Raw genomic sequence first — 19,146 nt, forward strand, 5'->3', positions numbered from 1 at the left:
TTACTGTCATTGTAGTGCATGTCGAGTTGAATAGACTGCAGACACAAGTGGATTAGGACTAATGAGGACAGGCAATACCTTATGATGGATTGCCGCGCTCACACTGGGCTGCTTTGCTTTATAGCTTGAGTGTGCTCAACATGCTAGTGTGGTTGTTGCCGTTTGTCTTGCAGGTCCATTATTGCCTCCAGCCTTTGTGTTATTTGTCAGCAAATTGGCAACAAAAACAAAAAAGAAGGGGAAGGGGTGTAAATTTCACACCAAGCGGCATAAAACCTCAAGGATCAATACAAATGTTTATCTTTTTCTCGCTCTTTAAAAATCTATTGCGTTGGAAGAAAGATAAAGGGGATATTGTAGAACAGGGTACCAGTGTTCCTCCAGTATAGTTAACTCATTCACTTGGCAAACAATAGCGCCCAAAGCGAGGAGGCATGCAAGTGGCGGCTGCTTGTATAGTCAATGGGGCCCTTTTACAAGCTATTTAAGGGGATAAAAGCGGGTCCATTCAACATCAAAAGGGTGTCAGTGTGTTTCAAAAGGTGCTCCAGGGCCATTTAGGAACGGCGGACGAGCTGGGCACTTTGATTAAAGTGCCATCGTGCAGCGCGAAGGCGACACTCCAGTGACTTTTAATGGCGCTTTTCCGCTGCGCAGTACCTACACATCTCCGCTCAGTAGTTGGTTTTCCTCGTCAAAACAAAATAGGATTCGCCTGAAACTGCCAAAAATAAATAATAGACGCTTCAGTCTGACTGTGTTGGTCAGAAGTCGGGCAATTGTGGTAACCATAGCTGCATGTTCGCCAACAGCACAGGTGGCAAACTGAGGCTCGGGGGCCACATCCAACCTGTGACAGCAAATCTTGCGCATCGACTTCCAAGATTTTTGCTCAAATCTGTCAAAATTTCAAATTTTCATTTGTAATAAATAACAAATCAGCTGATATTTTGTTACCAAACACATTTTTACAGTAACTTGACCAACTATTATAGAGAGCTAGGCATTTTACAAAAAAATTGCGGTCCGTTTATCGCCTACAGCCGGAGTACCCTTCTGCCCTCCGTCTATCCGCCTTTTTGTAAAATAGTAACCGCCTCTAGACCGGATGATTTTAAACTGACTCAATTAAACATATATATGTTTCACAATCCTGTTGCCCCTCTAAGAGAATCCGTAATTACAATGTGGCGCGCAAACAAAAATGAGTTGACACCCTTGAACAGTTCTAGGTAAAACAAACTTAACATACATGCTTATGTTCGCTCTTGACACATTGCAGTGTTACATTGTAAAGATAGACAGAGAGTGTATTATTATGCTGTGACTCAACAATAGCAATAGGCGTGCAAGGACATGTACCAAAATATATGCAACTTTATATCTCAAGCGTCTAAAAACGTTTGGGCATACATCTTGGAATTTTACATGGCCAGTGGGTTTTATTTTGTTTTGGGATTTGAAGATCAAAAGCTTGTATCACCATTTGAATGATTATTTCCCTTATCTGTTCCAAGGGATGGCATGTGCCTGATAACATGATCGGTCTTGTGGAGTGGCTTTAATCAGTTGAAGTGTCCCTTTTTTCAATTAACTAACATGTTTCCACTGACATTGGCACTGGCAGTGTGCGGTCCACATGTTTACATGCCAATGCTTCATGAATCATGAAAAATTGAAGTGATAAAGCCACAGACTGGGTTGCATTATTGTTGTAGTCCGGTTTACTGACTTATGTGTAAGACACATTTGTTTAATAGAATTTTCTGGAGTTGTTTTCGTGAGTGCTTAAGAGACTGCAAATCAAAGTGTTTAGTAAGTTTACAACGTTATTGAAGTAGATAAATAATCTGTCTTTCATTTTAATTCATTTTAGCGTAAACTTAACCTAAAAGACCAAACCATATATGCATAACACATCTAATATTGTTTATTATAAAACTGGTTGATTCATTGCTTTTGTTTGATTAAAAAAAAAAAAAAACACACGGAAAGAGGACCTTGAAAAAAAATCGTCTAATTGAATAATATTAAATGGCAATCGCCATATTGTAAAGTTTTTTTCAAAATCATTCATCCCTATTACATACACATTTTAACTCATTTAAACAAACCTCACCTACAAATGACCTGGCCCGTCGGTTAATTTTCAAAAAAATCAAATGTGACCCACTGAGCACACACCAGGGACCTATGTAACTAATACGAGAAATACACATAAATTATCTTTGCCGCTGTTCTATAAATATTTATCTTAGGCTAATATATGCATGAAACCCAACCTGTGATAAATTAACCAGGAAATAATAAAATCCCTTTATTTCAACAAAACAGTCGAGCAAACCATAGCACTCACCCGTCAAAAAAAACAACATATTTGAACATGTTCTGGCCAACAGGTGAGCTCATTTGCATCTCTGCTTTGGTACATGCCACCCACGTGCAAATGGATGCTTCTCGCCGCAGAGAGTCCAGTAATTAACCCAACACAACAACGTTGTCATCCGGTAATTGACCTAATTGTTGGGCTTGTCAGCTCCTGTTCCACGCGTTAAGCAATAAATATGCATGGCGTCATTAATCAAAGCACTCACGGGGGAGCAAAAGCACTATACGTCTTGTTCTTGTTTGGCTGTCTGTTCCAAAGGGTCCACCAGGGCTTGTATAAGCCCACATTTCTCCGTGTCTTTTAATCTCCATAACCGATTTTACAGCCTTTCACGCCTTTAAAAGCTTGTTAAAGTGCTTTGTTTTTTACAGCCCCAACAACGGCACATCAAATTGGGCTACAAGGTTTAGTGCGCATTGTTTTAAATCAGAACTTCCTACTGTAAAGCTCTCGCCTCGGCGGCCTGTGTGGCGATGACTCGCCATCCCTTATGCGTTTCTGTAGGCAGTCAGGGAGTGTGTGTGCATAGTTGAGCTTGACGTGCAAACAGGAAGATGATTCACTGCGTTCAAGTATGTATTTAGACACAGAATACCTCCAGGCTGCTGTAAAAAGATTTAGCACTACCACCTTTACTGCATGTTTAAAATGAGGATTACCTCTTATGTATCTCATATTTCCCCTCACACAGATTACTCACTTATTCATCTCTGGTCAATTTCCTTTTTTTTTTTTTTTTTTTTTTTTTATTGTTCACTAACAGCAAATGAGGAGCTTCCGTTATATGCCACACACACACACACGCACAGTCAGTTTATTAATAACAAAAACAATAAAGGAGAAATCAAATCTGTAAAAACAATATGTACTTAAGGTTGGCCGAGAATCGAGTGCTAAAAGCCCACCCATCAAACTGCAAATTAGTCTCGCCCTTAACTTTATTACGGCCCTGCCTGCCCGGAGACGTCCGACCATAAATAATTGAACTCGCTCCGTCTCTGAAAGCGCCCAGATTTCATTCCAGCAAATGGAAGGCGCGTGCGTGTGTTTGTTTGCTGTGTGCTGGCGCTGGGATGCATGCCGGCCCTTGAGGCTTTCTTGTTGCTTGTACGGGTATTTATTATTTCTGAAATTACACACACACGCACACACATTCATGGAAGTCTGCTGGTGTTGGCCTCCCATTGAAGGAACATTTGCCTCCAGGTAGTAGCCTGATAACGTGAACAGCCTGATCCATCACTGAGACCCTCCCAGCTCCTACCACCAGGAGAGAGGAGCATGCACATAAGCTTCATGTAAATAAAAAATAATCACTAATAAAATATCTGACTTTGTGTTCATTTTTAGTATACAGTCAAGTAGGTCATAAATGAAAGTGAGAAAGAGTTTGAATTCTGTCACGTTTCAATGAGACCGGCTGACCTGTTTTCTGAAGCTGAGCCGTGATTGGTCGTTACCTGAGCCGTGAGTCGGTGCGATGTCGTTTTCAGTTGACAGAAGTGACAAAATGGCCGCCCCCTGAGATGGCTAAAAAGGGGTGGATTTTGCTGCTTAATTTATATTCCACAAACGCAATATCAATCAGAGGGCTGTGTTTCAACTCATGGGCATGCTGGGAACATATTCTTGAAAAAAAATGTGTTTGGGTTGATTTCCTTCTTTAAGTAAAAAAAAAAAAAAAAAAAATGTCTTTCAAATATGTTTTATGCGTCCATCCAACCTGCATCTTTCCCCTTCTCCATCCCTTCAACTAATTTATCTTTCATTTTGTATATTGCGTCCATCCCTTTTCCTTGACTCCTTTCACCCATCTTTCCTTTTGCTGTATATACCGGTTCACTCATCCATACTCACAATGTCTCTTCAGTTACATTAAACTAATAGTCAGACTAATACAAAATAAGTATTAAATAATGCTATGTGCATATAAGGGGCGTGTAATACTATCAGGGCCAGAAAACAATAGCATAAAACCATCATTCCATTACAATTTTCTATTTTACAAGCGAGTGACTTCATTCCCCTAAATTCCTTAAATTCAGGTGCTCGTGTCCCAAAAGCGTGGGCATTCCAACTCACAGTGCAGACAGCCGTGTTACAGATGGAAGCTGTCTGCTGCCTGTGTAAATGTCATCACTCTACCTGTACCATACATCTTCATTAGCACTGCACAGGGAGGCAACGGGGGAAATTCCCCCAGTTTGATGGAAATACTCAAGTCACGGGCACCATGTGGGGGCAACGCAGACCATTTGCATACATAGCATGTTCAGAATTAATCTATTAGTGGCATTTAGATTTCACCTCCAGGAAGTCTCCCCAGTATAATGTGTCAGCTTGTCTCTGTGCGTTTGTGTTTGCAGTAAGTGCAAACCAGAGTGCTTAACATGGTGCTGTATGGTGTAACGAAGGCTGCTGTGTTCTGTGACATCTTGTTTACTAGGAGTAGTGGACCCCTACGCGGTCAGTGGTGGTCAAGGGAGAGCTCAGGCTTGGAAATGGAGTGAAAACGTGTACACAACAAATAAAAAATAATGCATTATGTACCAAAAAAAAGAATTAAAAAAAAAAAAAAAAAAAGCTCAGGATATTTATTGACTGAGCTACAGGTGGGGTAGGCATCTATTCGGATAGATAGAAGTTTCTAACTGTGAAAGTACCAAAAGAAAGAAAAGTCCACCCATGCGCACAGTTAGACCACATTTTGTGCTACTCTTGCGCTGGGCACGAAAAAGTTGGAGTCAGGTTAGTACTATAGCAAAAAAGACACTATAGTGGTGCCTTCAGATACATGTGAGCCAACTGAAGAGATTTTCGAGACACAAGCCTTAATTTTACTTTTGAGGCTCCACTAGCGTAATGTTAACATGCAAAGGAAAAAAAAAGCCATTGACATGCTAATCATTAGCATCTATGTGGCGGTTTAAGAACCATTTAAACGACAGATGTTTGAACACAAACAATGGAGTAACATATGTAGACAGACAATTTCACAATACTCACGGGTAAATATTTTTATTGTCTGCGGGTGTTCGAGCCACATTCTTTGATAGCAGTTATATTTTTGTGTAAATCACTTATTTTTGTCTGTGGAATGAAAGTAAACCATTTTTTTATAGTTGAGATAAATTATTGTAGAAGTTGTGTCTTTGTTGTGCTTAAGTTTTGTTATTGAAGTTTTGACCTTTTATTTGGTCATTTTTGTTTAGTGTGCCCCTCAATGGCCAGGTATGGCTACTGCATTTAGAGGTGTGCTCTCCTTGGTGAGGTCAAGGGTTAAAAGCAAGATGGCCGCCTTAAGTCAGGTGTGTGTGGACAAAGAGCTGGGCATGCAAGCAGGCCTCGGTCAGATAAGGTTTTTCAAGTTCGGCATTATCTGAAAGCATCATTTGGACTTTAGGAAGCATTATTTGACATTTGGAAGCAACCACATCTTGACTCCCGACTTCCTCGCCTGAACAAACAAATCCGTGAGTTAATGCATTGAAGCCCTGCTGAGACCTGTACATGCCCTTGAAATTTATTGAAAAATGTCTCAAACAGCTGGGAAAAAAGTCCAATATCTTAGCAACTCATCGAGTCATTGAGAATAGTGCCAATGTCAATGCAGACAAAAGAAGAGCCACTCTCTTCTTTGTTTATCTGTATGAGTCCATTTTACTTTGTCCCGTTGGCCAAGTCTGGCACATACACCCTTTTACCATTTAATTATCTTATTATTCTATTTTTATTTTAAGTACAATATTAAAAATGGTTAATGTCCCCTTTTTTAAAAATCACATTACCACATTTCGTGTTGCTTTATTTTGGGAGGGTAGGTTGGTGTGGACGAATGACATTTCCCATTCATTTCAATGGCGAAAGACAGTGCATTTAGATATAACAGCCGTAAGAATCCATATTTTTGGTAAATCTGACTCCCTATGCACTACGGCACTGCTGTTTTGGTGAGCAACAGTTCAAACAGGCGCAGCAGTTAACTAACTATGAGCTGAGACAATTACACTTACTGTTTTCTTCTGATGGGAAAAGGGAAAAGTGTCTAAATGAAGGGGACCCTTATTTGTCTAATATGCACAATGCACCAGGCACAGCATCTATCAAAGAGATTGAGCAAACACAGTATTAATATTGAAGGCTGCGCTTTGTGTTATTTTTCCACTCAAAACTTTTTTTATGGACATTGTAAGAATGTTGGCTTATAGGACCCGTGTGCGTACGTACCATAATTGATGTCACGCCACCACAATATCAGGAGCAATATTGGATCTCTTCGAAGGGGCTTGAGTGAGAAAGACCCATGGGGAGTTTACCAGTCTTGTCCCTATAATTGTGTGTGATTGTGCGTGTGCATAACGAAGCGGCAGCCTCCCAAACGGTTCCACCAAGCTGACATTTGTCTTGCCTCGTCTGATGCCAGGCCCCCAGCCCCCTCCCCCCCGCTTTGCCTCGTGGCTCAGCGAGTCGTGGCATGGATGCAGTGGCGCGGGTGATAAGGCCAATATTACTTGGGGATAAAAGCGGAATTAGCTTCCTGCTGGGAAAAACGGGCACCACAACCTGTGATTGAAAGCCGAGGGGGTCCAACGGGAGGACGGGAGAGGCGCCGAGCTTTTGAATAAAGGGTGTGTGACAGAATGTGTGTGTGTGTGTATGTGTGTTTGGAAGGGAGGGGTGGTTGTTCCGTCTGATAATATTGGACTGCTGTGAGATGAATGAGCTTATAACCTCCGTTCTGTTTGCCCTCATCAACTCTCAGCTCCTGACCATCGCAGCTGTACTTATTTCTTGTGTTGATGTTCTAACAATCCTTCTTAACTTTTAATAAAGTCTATTTCTGGCTTTTGCATTGCACCGGTAATCTCGTTTAAAATCTTCCTAAAGTCTGGCAGTGTTGCTCTTATGGTCATAGTCACGCTCAACTTGGGTTGTAGTAAAATGAATCCGCCTACAACTGTAATGTAGATGAACACAAATGACAACAATTTCATCCATCCAACTTTTAATGTTTGTCCTGCCCACATTTAAGGTAACCAGTCACCTGTCAGTCACAGTAGGAATTGATCCCACTTCAAATTTGAAGGATTATGAATGACCATGCGTCTAAAAAGATAACCGAGCCAAGCCTATCTAATCATATCTTTGTCTGGGCTGCTCAGCACAATATGGCTGAAGTGACAATATGGTCACATCAATAATAAAAGAAGCATTCAATCCATATTCACATTCATTTTCAGGGATGTCCTATTCATTTACTGTACGTTGTTGCTTGTCATGATCGGTGTCTTGATTAGATTGAGTTTTGTTTTTTTTCTTGGTTTTTCCTAGCGTGACTTTTTCCATGTCTTGCTCGTTAGGTTTTTGTTTCCACCTGTTCTCGTCAGCCTCAGCCACTTGTTGTCTCGTCGGTTGCCTTGTTTTTGGTTCCCCGGTTTCTTTCTGTCTTTGGCAGTTCATTGCTTCTCTTTCTGTCAGTCACATTTCCCGGAGTCATGTTTTGTTTCCCTTTGTCATGAGTTTATTCCCAATTTTGGTGTGTAACTTTGAATCTCGATTTGCTGGACTATGTTAGTTTTGTATTTTGATTGCTTCATGCTCCTGCTTTCAATTTTGTGTGAATGAATACTTTTTGAGATTGCTACTGTTCCTCAGTCTTGCCCCGCTGCTTCCCTGCATTTAGGTCCTCCAACATCACGCAAACCAGTTTGTGACATTGCTAACTTTTGTTTTTTAATTCACGTGTTTATAAAGGGAAAAAAAACCCACAATGACATTTTACTATCTTTTTCTAAGCTATCTTTTATCAAAGCCATTCACGTGACAGTCGTTTAAACCTTGGCAGAGGTCGCTCCTATTGGAGATTTTGTGACCTCGCACTGCATTTTTGGCACCGTTTTAGCCAAGGTCATCAACTCCTGGCTGGGTGAAAACCCCATTGAGGGGTGAATGAGCTCGTTTTGTTAAACAAGTCTTCGCCTGAGGCGTTGTAGGGCTGAGGTGTGACGTGGCCTAACATTGAGCAGATAAGGGGTAAATACAGTACAAAAGGAAGGGGTTGAAATATTAATAAGGGACCTGACATGGAGCCCTGTGGCTCTGTAACCCAGCTAGCACAAGGTGCTTCATCATCATGGGCTGTAATTGAGCGCTGGCAGAAGAATAGAGCAATGCCTCCAGGGCAGTTTGCAGGAAGCAGAAGCTGCACTTTCAACCCAGGACCTCCCATGATGCCGCACAGGTTAACAACGGAGTTCAAGGGAATCGAGCCTCTCGTCTCATGTTAAATGGACCCCATTTGTCCTCAAAATAGTCCTCAATTCAACTGAGACAAATTGCAACATATCATTAAATCAAATAGAATGTGTTCATCCTTTGTGTAAACTCTGATCTATTGCACCAATATCAAATGCTTTGACATCAGGACATATCCAGCAGCCCCAGCATCCCCCCCCCCCCTTTTTTTTTTTTGAGGCACTCCATGCAGACACTTTCAACCCCTCTCAATTAGCATCCAGGCTCCCTGTGGAGTGGCCCTTGGTAATGCCCGGGCTGTGAAAGGCACAGCCTTTCCTCTGCCAGCCAGCCATGTGGGCATGGTGGTTTGCCAGTTGGCACGGCAACAAAGCAGGGGGTGAGGATCCTAAATCAAGGAAGGCTGTGTTTGGGGGTAGAGGACGAGACTGCAGACTTTCGCTGCACTGTTCTCACATAGATTGATGTATAGATTTGTTGAAAATGTCTTGGGAATATTTAAAAGTGCTTCAAAGCGTTCCCAGATGTTTTAATCAAAGATGTCCGACATTCTTCTGTTCTATCTCATGCAAATGCAGATTGTGGCCTTCATAACGATGATAGGGGGGGCTGCTCAGTGTTGCCAATTTAGCAACTTTGTCGCTATATTTAGCAAGTTTTCCAAAGCTCTCTTGTGCCATTTATTTTTTTCCAGGAAAGTGACGGGCAACAAATCTAAACCATTTTTTGTGGTGTTGCTGCAGGTGGCAGGTGGAGACTCTGCAACTTCCTACATAGCAGATGTTCGTGATTCCACATTCAAACTTCAAATGAATCTCTCTTTTGCTAAGCCACACATTCACTTAATCACTGTTTCATCAGTGTAATAGTGTGACATAGAAACAGATTTAGGTTTTTGGTTGAATTTAAGAATACCAATAATTCCATTTTTTCCTATGGGCAAAAATTGCTTTGAAATGCCAACAAATCAGAACTGATCAAGGAATTGTGTTCAACCTTTTACTTTTGCAGTATGTAGCTCAGAAATACTCTTATAAAGGGAGCTTTTTCTGACACTCCAATTGTTGCACGTACTTTTTTTGCGACATCTTTCTGCATCGCTCTCCCACTTAAATCACTTCATTAGCACAAGCTTGATGGAGGGAGACTGACAAAAACATTACCATGAAACGACTTGAGCTTCTATTTAAAACGTCCTCCAAGGAAGGAGAACGATGACTCATATTACCATGAATCCCATTTTGCAGAAAACGTTGGCGTGCTTGGTGTGTGAACTGGTTTTCATCCAGTTGAATCATTTTTTAAATACAAATAATATTTTGGAGAAATATCAATCTGGTTTTAGGATGAACCACAGTACGGAGACTGCTCTTTTAAGGATCTTAAATGATATTAGGTGCACTGCAGACGTGAGAAAACTCACAGTCTTGGTGCTACTGGATCTAAGCGCTGCTTTTGATACAGTAGATCACCAAATTTTATTAAATAGACTTAAAAATCTAGTGGGCATCTCTGGTACTGTTTTTGACTGGTTTTATTCCTATCTCACAGACCGATATTTCTTTGTAAGTATGGATACTTGTTCCTCTAAAACTCATGAAATTAAATGTGGGGTTCCTCAAGGTTCGATTTTAGGCCCCTTACTTTTTAATCTTTATATGCTTCCCCTCGGGGATGTCATCAGGGGACACGGCATCAGCTTTCACAGCTATGCTGATGACACGCAGCTGTATATTGCCGTGTCTCCTGATGACACAGGACCCATTGATACCCTTTTAAATTGCATTTTAGATATCAAGTCATGGATGGCAGATAATTTCCTACAGCTCAATGAGGACAAGACTGAGGTCTTAGTTATCGGTCCCGAAGGTCAGAGAGAGAAGCTTTTACCAAAACTACACATTTTTAATCCCTCACACTGTGTGAAGAACCTTGGCGTCATTTTTGACTCTGAGCTCAGTTTTATTCCTCATATTAAAAATGTAACCAAGATTGGTTTTTATCACCTTAAGAATATCGCCAGAGTCCGCCCGTTTCTCTCTCAGGCTAACACGGAAGTGCTGATGCATGCCTTTATTTCCTGTCGTTTAGATTACTGTAATGCCCTGCTCTCTGGCCTCCCGAAAAAGAGCATTTCACCACTGCAACTACTGCAGAATTCAGCCGCTCGGGTGCTGACGAGAACCAGAGGGCGGGAGCACATTACGCCAGTTTTGAAATTGCTGCATTGGCTCCCTGTGTGTTTCAGGATCGATTTTAAAGTACTTTTATTAGTTTATAAATGTGTTAATGGTCTTGGGCCATCTTATTTATCTGATTTGCTTTTATCATACCAGCCCTCGCGGATCCTGAGGTCCTCTGGCGCCGGCCTTTTATTTATTCCAAGGGTGAGGACCAAAATGCATGGCGAGGCTGCATTCAGCCATTTTGGTCCTCACCTTTGGAATAGCCTGCCAGAGGATGTCAGGTCTGCAGAGACTGTTGATATTTTTAAGAGGAAGCTCAAGACACACCTTTTTAGTTTGGCTTTCAACAACTTTTAAATAATTTATCTTTTCTTTTGATTGAAGATAATTCTATGTTTTGCTTTGAATGTTTTAAAGCACTTTGAGTTGCATTTTTATGTATGAAAAGTGCTATATAAATAAAATGTGATTGATTGATTGATTGATTGAATATATCGCGTGTTGCATAAGTACGAATGCGTTTGGGGAGAAAACAGGCCGATTATGAATATGCAAAGGTGAGGGGGTAGTCATGTGAAACAAGTGTGGAAGGTGTAGTGGGAAAATGTGTTGTTTTGCATAATTGCCTCATAATGTCGAGCCTACATGTGAGTGATTGCTTTGTTTATTAAAGGTTGAGGGGTGAATGAACTCCTCCTTACAGTCTATACTGTCATGGGGTATATGTAGCATGCAGCTTAGCTTGTTAATGTAATGTTTTTTTTTGTGTTGTTTTTTTATAAGTGAAGTGATGAGGCCTTTATCGGTATGACTGTGAGTGTCAAAGTGAGCATTTTTGTCACCAAGTGGTGTGCCTAAACCAAACTCCTGCTTGAGCCGCATGAGGTACAATTGCTAGTATTTATTTTCATAATGCCACCGTGTGTGCCAAGTGGTACAGTACTCACTTTTTTGTTGTAGCTGTTGTTGGTGGGTTTTTTTGCACATTTTCTCTCATCGAAAAAGAAGCCTTGTTTACTTGCAGTCAGCTGTGTATGAAGAATGATTCATTCAGTCTGCAAAGCAGTGAGCGGAACATCAGCGTGGTTATAACCTTGTTATGAATTCTCAGCAAATGAAGCCATGAATGTTGTTGTTTTTACTATTTTCAGCATCAACAGTTGAGACCCATTAATATTCCTAAGGCCATTGAAACTGTGGCAGACACTTCATTGAAATACCTTTTTGATTTTACTCTCACAAGAAAAAAAAAATGGAAATAGAATGAATCCATTCCAGAGTCAGAATATCTATGCGTTAAATCAAAATACATCAAGAAATATTCATAATATTTGGAATACTTTTAATATATCCCTCAAAATATTTCAATGTTTCACGCTTCTAACAAAAGTATATGTTTGAAAATGAAGACATAAATATCTAAATACAATATATATTCAATTATAATTTTTTGGGCACACATTTATACTAGCATACTTTTGAATGACACGAATGGCAAAAATGATCTCAAAAATATTTGACCCATATTGTGAACCCCTGCTTTGTCATTTCACTGAACTGAAGTTTCATAAGATTTGCTTAAGTTTAGCAGGGTATGCTAACGACTCGCATCATGTAATGAATGCACAAGTCATTCTACCTCTGAAATTTTGTCTGACTTTTTTCCCCCCACTCGGCTTATTGGCTGCTAAAAGTCACACAAGCCCATATGAGACATTATGGTTGCATGTCATTAGCAACTACAAAGTTCCAAGTCCGCAGAAATGCTGCTGACATGCTTTGTTAAGCGAAGAGAGGTTTTGTTTGGCCATACGGTATTATGCATTTCATTCATATTGAATAAGTGAGTATTTTCATCATAATTCAAGGTACATTTTGAACACCTGTTGGAGTCACAAAATATGGTTTCTTATCAGAAGAAGGCTAATATGTTGTTTTGTTGTGGGTACACTGCCTTATAGTTAAAAAAAAAAAAAATCTATTGTTGTTAATGGTCACAGCTGATTGGATGAGAGAAAGTACTGTGTGTATATTGTAGAGTCACAGAGCTGGTCACAGAGCTGAGAGAACGTATCCACGTGAGTATTGTTGTATGCTCTGTTTGTATGTATTGCTGCTCGTGTCAGTTAAAGTAGCAGTTGCTCGAAGGTTAATGATTACCATAACGTCGATGCTAATTTCTGTTAGCCTGTCTACCGTGTTTCACATCATAGCATCAAGCTAGCAGTCTTTCATTAGAAGTAGAACAATTTGGTGTTCAAATATACAATTTTTAAATCTCTTTTGTTGTGTGCTTAGTTTTTATGTGGTGCTGCTCCATGTGTGTTGAAGTAGCAGTTGTTAGAAGGTTTATAATAACCGTAATATAATCAATGCTAATTCCTGTTAGCCCGGCTGTGCATTATAGATGTTTGTTAGCATTAAGCTAGCAGACTTTTTTGGGCAAAACTATATGGTTTGGTTAAACATTTTGGTGTTTAAATGTACAATGTTTAATTCTATTTTTGTGTGTGTCAGTTTAGAATAAATCTCAACTTAACTCTTGAGTGATTAAAAAAAAAAAACAGCTTGGAACAAGCTCCCTAAATATCTCTTATTTGGAGAACAGATTCTAAAGAACACATCCATAATCCTGTTCTACCAATTTTAAATGTGTTTAAGAGAAGAAAAAAAAATCTTTAAATGCCCTCTCCGTCGCGGATTTCCATCTACTGCGGAATGTATCGCTCGTGAGTCGTGATAAATGTCGTTCAATTTCCTACTACTCATAACTACTTTTTGTATGAAATTCAACCCAACTCAGAAGGTCAATTCTGCATGTCGTTCGTGGAAGTCAGAGGGTTAGGGTTACTCACTGAAAAGACACACAATGGACACTTTAATGCAAAATGCTATACAGCATGTGTCACATTCAATCTTCGCTGCGCCTGTAGTTCTTTCTCTGTCATTCTCTCTCCACAATTCGCTATAGAGCCCAGGCAATAAACCCAATGACCTTCAGCTGTCTTTCACCGCGTCTCCGCTTCTCTTCTTTGTGCCGTCTTCTAAAAATAGGAGATAGCGATGCAGCACTTCGTCTGGGCCTGTGGGCACAAGCTTTGGCAGTGGGGTCCCAGGAATGAGCCTAATTAACTCATTGTGGGAGGCAGCGGAGGAGTGAATAACGACAGAGAGATGTAGAGGGGGGAAAGATGGAGTGGCACGAAGAGGAAGAGAGGGAAAAGAGGCAGTAATGAGAAGAAGGGGTCAGAGAGGGAGAAGAGAAGCAAAGTAAGGTCTCAGGGGTGAGGATCTTGTAGTGAGCCTGCCGAGAGGAGAATGATGGAGAGGAGCGTTAATTAGACGAAGTAGCAAATCCCCCCCCTCTCACTTTACATGGTGGTAGAGGGAGAGTGCCGGGATGGAGATGGATGGGTCAGGCGGCTGCAGTGCTGAGATATGAAAAGGAAATATGTCATCTTCAATAAAGAAAGCGAGAGAGAGAGAGACAGAGGAGGGAGGGAAGGGAAGGGAAGGGAGAGGGAAGCCAGTGCCAGTAGTGCCAAGCTGGTCAAGTCAATTAACTGAGGACCGTAAAACAAACTGCTTCTCATCAGCGCTGTCACACGCTCAGGCTTGCTGCTTCCTGAGGGAGGGAGCAGGAGATGAATTGATGTGAGATGGACACTCCCGGGCACGGGGCGGCACGGTGCCCTAACGGTTTGTACGTCTGTCTCACAGTTCTGAGAGTTTGGGTTTGAATCTCTGCCTTAGTTTGTGGATTTTCAAGTTCTCCCAGACGTGCTTCCGTGCGTTTTTTTCCAAAGACGTACATGCTATCATTGAAGAGTCTAAATTGCTCGTTGGTGTGAGTGTCTCCGTTCTTTATTAGATCTAGAAGATAGCGTTTCCTGTTCATCATAACGTCTCGCATTGAGCAGAATGAACTTCTTTCGCCTTGCAATACAAATGAATCTAAAAATGCCAAAAGTGTTTCCACAGTTTGAGTCACAATTAGGAATGAGCACAGGCTTTCCACAGATTCTTAAATAGTTTTAAAATAGTTTTTCCAAAATTAATTTCCCTTTAATCTGCTGTTCAGGGGTTTAAAAAATGCCACACAGTTGTCCAACTGAGACAAACTAGTTCAAGATAATTTACTTAGCCTGAAAAAAAGTCTGTTAGCTGGATGCTATAATCACTACATTGGTGCACAACTGTGGCTATGTTTCAAATATGTTACTAGCGTAATATTTCAACCGCGCAACATCCTACTACATTTGGGTGCAATGTCCCCATTGTGGGTGTCCTAACCCAACCTGTAATTACCAAACAGGAGGGAAAGCAGACTAATTAACATGAACAACAGTGGCTTACAAGCCACTGTTAGCCATGAAGGGCCAACAACAGCACCCTCGAACAAGGGTCTGACAACTGTATCCTCCATCTGTCACCAGTCACACATGCTGGTATGCACCTGCGTGTATGCCTGCTTCCAAATGTTAGACAGGGTCCACACCTTCAGGACAGGGAAATTAAGTACTGGTGTCGATGGCAGCTGGGAAGTTAAGTACCTTTTGTTCATGGGGTGCATATGTCACATGTTCCTGTGCCCCCATTATGAAATCATACACATACCTGGCTTCAAAATTCATGTTAAAATCCAACTCATTGGAAGCAAGTCAAACCCTATTAGCAACTAGTTTCATTGCTTTGTTGTGGTTTTCTGATTAGGACACATAATAAACCATAGAATAATGGCAAAACTTTGCACGAAGCTCATTTAGCATTTTGACGCTGGGAATAGCATAGATGACTTGAGGATAGCTCAACTTCATGTTGCTGGCGTAAAAACTTGCTGAATTTTGTGCTGATTTGTCCGGGTACATTTAATGAGCTTGCCTCTCTTTGCTGTCAAGCCCTTTCGCATGTCTCTCATCCAAATAAGGCTGCTGCTTTCCTTCTTCCGTCGCCAAGACGACAGCACGCACGCGGTGCTCTTGCCAGTGTGTCCGTTTTGTCTATTCTATTTTTATTTGACTGGAGCTTTATTGAATAAAAATAAAAAAAAGTTCTCCACTGAGTAAAGTTGGTGGCAGCTTGGCAGCTACGTAGGTGTGACTAATCTCTGGGCCACTGCGTCTGACTGATAAAAATGGGTACATGTGGAGCTGTACTGATGATTATATAAATAGAATATAGTGAAGCCCCCTTCATCATGAGAGATACTTTCCACATCTACCAGTATTAGGTGAAAATCTGTGATACCGTATAGAGAGACGTCATCATACGTATCGATACTTGGTATCGGCACAAAAAGTATCACGATGCATCGCAAAACGATATATTTTCCCAGCCCTAACACACACAGACATTAAATATTCGTAGTTTCTCTTCCACACATTTTTAACATTTAAACATATTAAAACACCATTTAATGTGTTAAAACATTTTTTTAAAGACTTAGTCAATTTATTTCAGCATACAAACAAAAAAAGATTAATTAAAAATGTACTAAATATAAAATATATAGTAAACCCCCAGGTTCGTGTTCCCTTTATTTCACAGATTTGTTTTTTGTACTGTTAATAATAGCTCTATTTTGGTCTGACTCTGGTTCATATCCGATGTAATTCTACTATCGACCACTAGGTGGCGACATACTTATTTAGTTTGAGCGGGTGTAAATTTGAAAGAAGAACAATGAAACAGGAAGTAGGTCGACTGTATTTCAGTACAGCCTAGTTTTTGTTGAAAATTTTTGAAATGTCATCTGCTGTGATCCTGCTTTTTACGCCTACAGAAAGTGACAGCTGTCGGTTCTTTTATTTTTAATGTACATCTTTGGCCATGATTATTGATTTATATTGTTAAATGATAAGTTTAAAAGAAAAAAAAAAGATTTGTTGTGGGAACACATTGAGGGACTGGTACACTGTTACACCCCACCTTCCCCCATGGACCCAAATTTTTCGGGGGCATCAAAATCCAACTTTCGTCCCGGCCGTGCCGCTTCACTGCACTGTACAAACCCATCAAAAACAATCGCTCAAAATTCGACGATATAGCTGTGACGTGAGAGATGAACTGCAATATAGCAAGGATTTACTGTCATGACAAAATTCAGGCACATGCAAGAGGTGCACAATTTGGTATTGATCCTTATTGGGATTGTTTGGCCTTGTTGCAGTCCTGCACCACTTGTGAGTGTCATTCTAGCCGTGCCTTTGTGTGTGTTATGCAAGGTCACCCTCTGCTTCCTATCTGATTGGTTTGATTGCCCTGTGAAAGGAATACAAAGCTCATTCTGCACCTCCTCTGCCTTCTAAAGTGTGGTGGATAATCTTTTCTACCCCCACAGCACTCCCCTTCTTATTCATCAGCACGCATATTTGCATTTTCAATTAATTGCCGACATCAAGCGCAGCGACTGCAAAAGCAGCCCCGGCTTTTGTGTGCGACCTTTAATTGCAACCATTACGCCGGGAACCCGCCTTTGAGTGTTCAATTGTACACTGCCTTTAATTATGGGAACGTGGTTAGAAGCATTAGTCAACAGCCTAATAGAGACGATACTGGAGCCGTTCTCCGTGAAGCTGAATGTTTCATTGCTGCACTGGTAATTTCTCACACACGCGGCCATTGATTTTCTCCTTATACATTGTTTAACACGTGCATATTAGAAAACGCAGTAATGGTGTTTAAAGGAATATTGCAACGATTTGCCTAATGCCTGTTACTGAGCATTCAACAAGATGGATATCTGTTTGATCACTGCGCATGGAGTCTTTGCAGGGGTTCTCCACCCTTGTGTGCAGAAGTGCGGTACTTAAGCCACTCTGTGCTATATACTGGAGATGGATAGATAGATAGATAGATAGACAGACGGACAGCGGTATGTATGCGATACTGCATATTTTGGTATGAACCGATACCAAGTAAATACAGGACCAATATCGCCGATCATGTCGCAGCTCCGGAGAATAGTTAGCATAAACAGTGTGCATGAACATAGCACTTAATTACTTCACTAGATAAAAGGATCTGTATTTTACCTTCAACGCCATCACAGTTTTGTATTTGCCAACTTGACCATCCGAAACAACTGTGCAACTTGCTGATAAAGACAGCATAGACGTAGGTGCTCACTCGCATGACTAGCACGCTGCTTTTGTTGTGTTTATCCGCTCGTCTTGTTTGTACTACAGGGCAACAGCAGCGAAAACACTAAACACAACTAAGCCACAGGTGCCAAGCAGGACCAGCATGCTGCTGTTACTCAGTTGTAGCTAGTGATGGCTGGTGTCACATCAAATATCCGTTGCTTCTAAAACCGCGGCTTTCGATACTAACTGTTAGCACTAGCTTGTCGTTCCATTATGTTAGCATTAAGCTGGCAGGGCATTCTTAAGGCAACATTGTTTGCTTGTTTAGAATACAAAGCGTCTAGTTCACTTTATTTTATGTGTAGTTTGACAGTAAACTTCAACTAGGAGTGGCAATAAACAGCTTTAATCTCTTTTTTGATGACCTGGTCACTATTTAATTTTTCAGTTCAATACTTTGGCACTGAATCTTTATGAACTCTTTGCCGCAGAAAATGGATATACTGTAGGTGGAGGTTCTGCTGTAGTGCAAATTCCATTTTTTATGGTTAGGGGTTAGGATTTGGGGGTATTTTATTATAAAATAGACAGGTGAAGTCTAATCTAGAAACAGGAAATTGATAAACCCAAGTCCCAAAAGAAAGTCAAATGTACGATAATTTTTCATGTAATATGCAATATAGGCACTGAACACAGGTATCAAACCGACAGGACACATTCTAATATTGTTTAAACCTGAATATCTTCTTACCATCATGTAGGCGCGTGCAGAAAGTCAAACAAGCACACTTATTTGTTCATATGTATGCGAACGCACTCCTCCCCTCGCAAATATATTTAACTTATTGCACGTAAGCGCTTAGGAACAAAGAGCAGGCGCGATGCAGGGAGATGGCGAAAAGAGTAGAAGAAAAAAAATAAAGCAATTATTGTGTGAGGAGGTCTGCGCCTCGCCTCTGGAGTAAATAAGTCACTTGCAAGAGGGTGTGCGTGCAGATCCTAGGACCCATTACACACAAGCGTATACTCCCATAAGACACACAAATTCAATCTTGCATCTCAGTAGCAATGTGGAGCCCACACATGCACACACACTCACACAATGCCATGCCGCAGCCTGTCACTCATATGTAACCACTGTGCTGGCGTAATGGAAGCTCTGTGTGTTGCATTCACGCCTGGACACGGAGCCAATAACACAAAGGCCGCACCGCACAAAGTCCCCCTCTGC

General features: G+C 40.9%; 1 protein-coding gene across 5 annotated transcripts in view; it reads left to right on the top strand.

Moving 5' to 3' along the window:
• The window catches only part of tnrc6c2 (trinucleotide repeat containing adaptor 6C2), a 125,788-nt gene that overhangs the window by 13,253 nt on the left and 93,389 nt on the right, over positions 1–19,146 (top strand). Inside the window, exon 1 of one of the 5 annotated variants that reach the window (XM_086034302.1) lies at positions 5,715–5,862. The exons of 3 other annotated variants lie outside the window; for them this stretch is intronic. The gene's annotated coding sequence lies outside the window, so the exon portion shown is untranslated. Of the gene's footprint in view, positions 1–5,714; positions 5,863–12,770; positions 12,909–19,146 lie in introns of those variants that run through there. One more of the 5 variants, XM_086034301.1, reaches the window with a different exon arrangement.

Source organism: Filicampus tigris, chromosome 6, assembly GCF_054856515.1.
Source record: "Filicampus tigris isolate MCC_2025a chromosome 6, RoL_Ftig_1.0, whole genome shotgun sequence".
Classification (NCBI taxonomy): domain Eukaryota; kingdom Metazoa; phylum Chordata; class Actinopteri; order Syngnathiformes; family Syngnathidae; genus Filicampus; species Filicampus tigris.